Genomic DNA, 8,675 nt, shown 5'->3' on the forward strand with positions numbered 1-8,675 from the left:
GCTGTTTTACTGCTACACCCAAAGACTGCTTTGCACGTGTGTGTTCTGATACACGTGTCAGTTTCCTGCCTGCGTGTCAATTACCTTGCTGCTGCTATAGACTGTGTAGTTTACTGACTCCATGTTTGGTTGACTGCACAAAAAGGACTCTCTTCCTGGGCAAGCCCTGCCCTGGCCTATATCTGGAATTCCCTGTGTGCGTTTGGACTCTGTTACAAGTGTGCCCCGTGCCTGCATTGCCATCTGCCACGGACCGTGCCTGTTCCCTGCCTTGGACTGTGTTTTAAAGTGTTGTTCCCCCTGCCTCCATGGAAGCCTGCCTCATATGGGCCCAAGCCGCTGCTAGCAGCCGGGCGCCTGCCGGGGAAACCTCCAGCGAGCCTGGCTAGGCGCTCCCTGGTCAGTTCCCGCCTGGAGCCTCCCGCGGGCCGGTCGCCGAGCTTGCCCTCGCTACCGGGCAGCCTGCTATCCAGCCCCAGCTATGCCCAGCCGGCATCCATGTTCTTAGGCAGCCAGAAGACCCTGGGAAGAAGACTGCTTTGAGAAGCCATTTCGGCGAAGCGGGCACACCACGTCCGCAGCGAGAGCCCCTCGCCCCGCTCTGCATATCTTAGGAGCCGCCCCGGAGAAGGAACTAAGTGCCGACCATCCCAAGCACTTAGAGAACGCATCTCAAAGAAACCTCCGCATTCCAAAGCTGATGACATCAGGACAAGCCCTGTCCGCTGGAACATCCTTTCAGCCCACTTGGATTTCCCCCTCCCTCTTTTGTCCCCTCTTCCTGAGGTGTCACTTATCACAATCTGATTACCAAAGTGGCCCATCCAAGCCATTCAGTAGCCCATTAGACCCTTTGTTTTAATCTGTGAGAACCACCAAGTACAGCACCAGCCCCAGGGTACGTTTTGGGGTATTTAAGCTGGTCTCTCAGACCACTCGGTGCTTAGGCCATTCCTATCCAGACTTCCTTGCTGTCCGTCTGTGGTCCCAGTGCTGGCATTGGGCCACCCTCGCTGTTGTGTCTCTGCTTCGCTTCAGGATAAGTGAGTATTCCCCCTATCATCGTTGGGAACCAGCTAATGCGAACGTCTCTGTATTTCCTACTCTGTATTTCTTAGACCTTGTATGTTCTTTGTATGATTGTGCAAGCTAGGCTTACGCTACACTCAATACACGTGTTTGGACCTTACTCCTTGTCTGCCTCTTTTTCACTAGAGTGTCTGGGATCGGGACCTCCGTAAACATAGGTTATGATCCTCGCTTAATATTAATAGTTACAGACTGCTACAGCTAATTCCCCATTATAATAAAGAGCAGTTCTGGTAACAGTTTACTGGTGGAGAATGCGGGCATAACCCAGTTCGTGTGAATGCACGTGAGTCGACACGCGTGTCTTCATCGAACTGACTTAGAGGAAAATTTTCCAGACCTCTGTGTAAAGAGTGCAATTTAGCTCAGGGAATTAAAAGTGTGAATGTGTGTGGCTCTAGCGAGCATTTCTATCTTGTGGGTTGGCTTTTCCCCCATTTCCTCCTTCAGCCAGCTTTGGACTACTTGCCTTTTGTGGTGCACCGCGAGGCCCTCCAGCCGTTATAACCGGTGTACTGTGGGTGAGGACCTCTGAACTGGTGAAGTTCCTGGCCACCTTCCGGGCCGCCTAAACGCGTCTATGTGGGTGGGATCCCAGAAGTAGGCTCTATAGATTTATATATATATCCTGAAGCAGCACATATAAAATTCTTTTCCGCCCTCCCCCGTCTCTCCTAAGTCCGTCCAAACCCCGTTCCTGCCAGCACTTAGGCTTCAATCCCCGCTCCGGAGGAAACGTGAAGGGATCGTTAGTCCGTTTGGTTAGTTAGCTTTGGGAATCTAAAGCCAGGTTCCTGAAGCCCTGCGGCAGCCGGCCGCACCGTGCTTAAGAGTTTTAAGTTAGACTCTTGGGCGCCTTTCCGCTTGCGAGTTTTAAGTCAGACTCGTGAGCGCACCTCGCTTGGGAGTCAGTGGGACTCTTGGGCACACTTTTGCTTGGGAGTTGTTAGAACTCTTGAGCGCTTTTTCCGCTTGGGAGTACAGTAGTGTTACTCCTGAGCACTTTTGCTTGGGGACTTGCAGAGGCAGTCCTTGAGCACATTTAGTCTTTTGGTCAAGGCTTGGAGACAGTTTAACCGTTTGTCTCTGAGCGTGAGGCCTGGGGACTTTTTGGAGTTTAGTTCTTGGGCAGAGAGCTTGAGAGCAGTTGTAGCTTCTGAGCAGAGGCTTGGGAGCATTTCTGGTTGCCTGAGCAGAGGCTTAGGAGACCCCTTAGTTGCAGTTTCCGGGCAGAGGCTTGGGAACACTTTTTGGTTTTCTGAGCGCAGAGGCTTGGGAGACCCCTGAGCTTTGGTTTTCCGAGTAGAGGCTTGGGAGACCCCTGAGCTTTAGCTTCTAGGCAGAGGCTTGGAAGCACTGAGCGTTTTTGGTTCTTGGGCTTAGAGAAGCTTGGGAGCACCTTCTGAGCCAGTAAACTTTTCCTGGTCCCGTGGCTTGTAGGCAAGCTTGAAACGGGAATAGGAATTTTCCTTCTCCCTCGGTGGAGAAGAACCGAGTGTAGGACCCTTAAAAATACCTTGTGAACCTAAAAGTAGAACCTTAAAACCCCCTGGTAAAAACCCTTGAGGACCTGAGGGAAGGATAAACCTCCCAAAAGGGACATAGAGAGGAAGAAGTTGTTAAAACCCTTGAGCAGCTTTAATCGCCCCACCCCTGGTGTCGCTGATCCACTCTTTAACCTCCCCGAGATCAGCCTTAAACAAAAGTAAAATGTACCGGGCAACCCCCACCGTGCCCCGCCTGGAGAAGTGGCTAGTTAAGAAAGGAGATTGCCCTTGGGAAGCCGGTTCCTTCAAGGGACCCGACCCACTCCAGATAGTTAGAAGCGCCTTCCAAGATTTTTGTGAAAAAGAGAAACCTAGGTCCAGTAAGAAGGATAGGTATGGAGCCTGGGCACTTTTCACCGCCCTACAGGACAGCGTGTCCCTAATTAATAAGCTACAGATAGCTCAGGAAGAACAGGAGCAGGAGATAGAAAAGCTAAGGAAAGAAAAGAAGGAACATGAGGAAAAAGCAGCCGAGTGGCGTTCAGAACGCGTTAACTTCATGCTGGAGAAGCAGGGACTAGCCGCTGCCCTCCAGGACGCCCAGCACAAGGCTGAAGTAGCCACCGCTCGTGCTGATATGGCTGAGCACGCAGTAATTGAAGGTCAGGAGAAAATTGCAAAATTAACCCATGCTGCCCAGTTCATGGCAGAGCAGAAAGTTGCAAAGATAACCGCAGCAGACCACTCCGCTTGTAAGAGGGAGCTAGAGGCCCTAAAACAGCACCTGGGGATGCAGCAGGCCGTAATTTCCGCCGTGCATCCCGCAGCCCTCTTGGCCCTCCCCGAAGGTAGTGCCGACAGTTGGTCACCTCCTTCGTCCCAGCCCGAGGAAGCTCCACAGCCCCTCCATCCGATAGCTACCAAAGAAATTGTCACCACAGACGATGATGGCAGGAAGACAGACCGAATAGTTAAGGAAACCCGCAATTGGAGGCCCGATGAGCTCCAAGCCATAGCGGACCGCATGGGACCCCTGAACCGAGATTCAGCTATACAATGGTTTGCACACGTGACCATGTCCCAGCCCTCTGCCAGTGGCTCCGATGTAGCTCAGCTGGCTCGCCATTGTGCCAGCCCCGAAATAGTCACCTCTCTTAACGCATATATTTCCAACCGGAGACTAGCCACTCGCAGTCAGTATGGTGCCATGAAAGAGTTGTGCGCCTTCCTGTGGCCCACCAAGAGTTTAAAGGCCCTATATATTGCAGAATCTCAAAAACCCGGAGAGGATCCAGAGGCATATTTAGCCAGGAAACAGCTCCTAGCCGAACTAGCAGACGAGGTAGATTTAGATTTAAGTGACATGCCGGACTTCGACGACTTGGAGTTCAGGAGAGCAGTCATAGATGGACTCAACAGCACCACTCGCCTAGCCCTAGCAGGAGTAGAGCCCGGGAGCATTACATGGGGAGAGCTGGAATCCCGCATCAGGAGCATTGCTGGCCTGTTGCGAGAGACCGGCGCCATCCGCCATGTGAAGTCCCCAGCCTCTCGTAGGAAGGAAAGCGAGCCGATTAGCGCGGTTACCTATGCCAATCATGGCCCTCACTCTCAGTACCGACCACAGGGACGCAGCCCGTATCCGGAGGCAAGGGGAGGAATCCTGAGGGGAAGGAGCAGCAGCTTTAACCGGGGAAGAGGACCAAGGGACTACCGCCCGGGAGTCTCCTTTGCACCCGCCCCGAGTTACAGTTCCTCCTCCCAGCAAGGACCCCACGAGCCCCGACTACAGGATGCACCCATAGCCCCTTCTCACTCGCGAGCATCGCACCCGTACCACCATCAGGTCTACCCGCCTCCAGATCAGTCTAATGCTTGGGGAGCATCGCAGGGCGACCACGAGGGTTACCGGGACCGCGGCAGCACGCCCCAGTCCAGGGACTCCCTCCGTTGGGAACTATGGATGCGCCTCAAAAATATTGGAGCGAACATGGAGCTCTTCGACGGAAAGCCCACGTCCGTTCTAATGAAGGCGATCATGGAATGGGAAGACCAGCAGCAGCCCCCAGTACCTCCGTCGGCGCCCCCTTTGCCGCCAGACCCTCCCTTCTCGAGTCCCCCGATAGCTGCGGTTCGGGAACGCCCGAGCCCCAACAACCCCTTTAGAGGAAGCGCCGCTTCCACCGACCAGAGTGCAGGATCAGCATAGGGTTGCCCCGAGTCCCAGTCTCCTTCCGTGGGCATAGTTGCCAAACTAAAGCCGGACACATGGGGGAGACCGACAGTAAAGGCAGGGATCGGGACTCCCGGGGAAAAGAAGAAGCCTGCCACTCTCCTCATAGATACCGGAGCTTCACTTAATGTACTCCGGCCCACCTTTGTCACAAAGGGAACTCAGACCCCCACAACCATGCAGCTCGCCGGTTTTGGAGGCGGCACGCAGGAATCCCCGGTCTGGCAGGATATCCCCCTCTCCGTTGGGAGCCTGGCCACCCGGATTTCGGCGTGCGCAAACCGGGGAGAAGACGATGGACTTTTGGGCATGCCATTTTTCCGTGCCGAGGGACTGACCATTGACTTAGCGAACGGGCTCCTGTGGCGCATCCCGGGAGGCCCAGACTTTGTTAATGCAGTCCATCGATGCGCAGCCCTCAAGGCCCCCCTTCCTCTCGCCCCCATCACAGGAGACCCCTGGGTTCAGGACTTTCCCGAAGTGTGGGTGACAGACAAGGCCGAGTGTGGGATAGTGAAGGGCGCCTGCGTCCTGATTGAAGGAAAGGACCCCCCTCCCCAAAGACAGTACAAGTACCCAGCAGAAGCTGAGGCAGGGATAGCCAAGACTATAGAAGGACTCCTTGAGTGGGACGTCATACTCCCGATGCAGTCCATCTGCAACGCCCCATTGTGGCCAGTTCTGAAAGCAGATGGAGTGACCTGGAGAATGACGGTCGACTTCCGTGCCCTGAATGCCACCACCCCTCCAGTTGCCCCGGTTGTGGCCAAGTATAATGAGATCCTAACGGCCATTGCCGCTGGGTCACGGTTCTACTCGGTCATAGACCTGGCCAATGCTTTCCACTCCATCCGGTTGCATGAGTCTTGCTGGTACAAGTTCGCGTTCACTTTCCGCGGCCAGCAATACGCATTCAAGCGGACCCCCCAGGGATTCCACTCCAGCCCCAGTATTTGTCATGCCCATGTAGTTCAGATGTGGGAACGCCTCCAACCCTCCTCGAGGCCCCACGTACTGAGCTACGTGGATGACATTTTAGTCCACGCCCCCACGGAAGAATTAGCCCGCCAAATCACCAGGGAAGTCCTGGAACTCCTCCGCGAGACTGGGTTCAAGGCAAGCAGGGAAAAGGCCCAATTGGTTCAGACCAGCGTCAAGTACCTGGGTCTGACCCTGGGACCCGAGGGTCGTACCCCGGACGCCCAGCGAATGGAGGTCATTTCCAAGCTGCCTGCACCCACCGATGTCCCCTCCCTCAGAGCCCTTTTAGGAACTTTTAACTTCTCACGAGACTTCATTGAGTCCTTTGCAGACAAAGCTCGCCCCCTTTATGCTCTCCTCAAGAAGAACACTCCCTGGGAGTGGGGACCGGAGCAACAGACAGCCTTAGCCGAGCTAAAGCGCAGCCTGGCCGCAGCCCCGGCCCTAGCCCATCCAGATGTTACCCAGCCCTTCTTTATCCAGCTAGCAATATCAGACAAGAGCATAGGAGCCACGCTCACCCAGCAGCAAGCGGGGACCGCTAGAGTAGTAGCCTATGCCTCTCGCAACCTAACCGCAGTAGAAACTAAGTTTAGCCCATGCGAGAAGACATGCCTTGCCCTAGTTTGGAGTCTGACCCATTGGGAATTTATCATAGGAGGCTCCCGCACAATAGTTCAAACTACCCACACGCCTCTCAAATATATTCTGTCTGGCAAGATACAAGACGGACAAGTTTCAAACGCCCGCATAGCACAGTGGACCCTGGCCCTAGTCAACCGCGGAGTGGAATTTAAAAAGGAGACCACTGAGCCACCAGCCCCCTATGGCCTATTGGTAACCGGGACCGAGCACGAGTGCCCCCTGGACCCGCCACCACAGGTTGTCTGGCCAGTCACTTGGGGAGTCCCGCTAGAGGAAGCCCGACAGAACGGCTTCACATGCTGGTTCTGTGACGGCTCCTCCTTTCACGTTGGAGGCTCCCCTCGGACAGGCTACGGCGCCGTGCGAGTGAGCGACGCCCACACTCTCAAAGGTCCAGCCCGCCCCCATTCCAGCCAAGCGGCTGAGGTGCAAGCGCTTCTGGCAGTGCTTGAGTTTGAGCCCCCAGAAAGCCCACTTGCCATTTATACAGACTCGGATTGGACGGCCAAAGCCGCCACGGTCTGGCTCCCGGTGTGGCAGAATCAGGGGTGGAGAGCCAGCGATGGGAAACCCGTAGCCCACCTACAGCTATGGCAGCAGGTAGCAGCACTCCTCCAGTCCCGCTCAGGCCCAACACAGGTGACCCATGTCAAGGGACACCAGAAGACAAATTCAGAGACCGCTTATTGGAACGACCAGGCAGACCTTGCAGCCAAGGCAGCCGCCACTGAAAATGCTCCCCTACCGGAATCAGCCACCGACTGTCCCCTCCGCCCTGTCACCACTCGGGCACAAGCCCGCAGCCAAGCTCAGGGAACCGCAGGAACACTAGACCTAGCACAACTGCAGCAATCTGACCCAGAAATAACTGACCTTCTAGCCGCAGGAAGGGATCAGACAGGGAGACTCATGATCAGAGAAGAGGAAGACATAGTTTGGGCAGTAGATGCAGCCGGCGAACGCCATTGGGTAGTGCCATTGGAAGTTAGGGCTGACTTAATTCAGTTTGTCCACGAGCAGGGACACCGAGGCAAGGATCTGACTCTGGAAAGGGTAAAAGAGGTTGGTTGGTGGCCTGGCATGCGCACCGAAGTAGCGCAATGGGTGGACAACTGTCTGTCCTGCGCTATGGTCAATGCAGACCCCACCGGACCTAGAGCTCCCCTCCAGCATCAGAGAATTGATGGACCCTGGGCTCGCATACAGATTGACTTTATCGGCCCTCTTCCCCCCACTGCTCGCGGCAATCGCTACTGTCTCACTGTCATTGACCCCTTTAGCAAATGGGTCGAAGCGTTTCCGTGCAAGAGCAACAATGCAGCCACCACAGCCAAACTACTGTTCAATAATGTCTTTTCAAGATGGGGCATTGTGAGAGTCATGGACTCTGATTTAGGCTCACACTTCATCGGAGAAGTAACACAGGAGCTTTGTAAAGCACTGGGCATCCAGCAACGCTTCCACATAGCCGGCCACCCTCAAGCTTCAGGCGCCATAGAAAGAACCAACCGGACCCTCAAGGAGGCTCTCCGCAAGATGGTTCGCTCCTCCGGGAGAGACTGGGATGAAAAACTCCCCATAATCCTAATGGCCATTAGAGGCACTACCGCAGTTCACGGGCTCACACCCCATATGGTAATGACAGGGCGAAGAATGCAGCTCCCGGAGGCCTTCTGGCTAGATACGCAGCTCCCTTCCGATATGCAGCCTGTAGTGATTAATGATGCTTGGGTCCAGGACCTGCTCTCATCCATACACGCCGTCCACATGCAAGTGGCCCAGAAGTTGGGCACAGCTCAGAAGGATATGGACCGTAAATTGGGATGGGTCAGGAACCCCAGGCAGTGGGAGGAAGGACAGCTCGTTCTGTACAGGAAGTTTTCGCAAAAGGCGCATTCACTAGCAGCCAAATGGCAAGGCCCAGTCCCTATCACAAAAAGAGTCTCCCCAGCTGTCTATCAGGTAGCCATCCAGAGAAAGACAGGAGGAACGTGGCTAAAATACTTTCATGCCTCTCAATTAAAAGAATGGAAAGGGAAGCCGCTGCAAACCGCCCCCCCTGTGTATGACCCTGGGGGAACCACCACCAGCCCAGCCCCCCTCTGCCCAGTGATTCGCCAGATATCACTCCACCCTGGGCCAGAGATACCGTGTGTCCCCTTAGACCAGACTTTTGTAGCTTTAGAATAAAAGAAACAATAGAATATGTAGATATCGGTGTAAATGTTAAAAGTTTTTCC

This window comes from Eublepharis macularius, chromosome 15, assembly GCF_028583425.1.
Source record: "Eublepharis macularius isolate TG4126 chromosome 15, MPM_Emac_v1.0, whole genome shotgun sequence".
Lineage (NCBI taxonomy): Eukaryota > Metazoa > Chordata > Lepidosauria > Squamata > Eublepharidae > Eublepharis > Eublepharis macularius.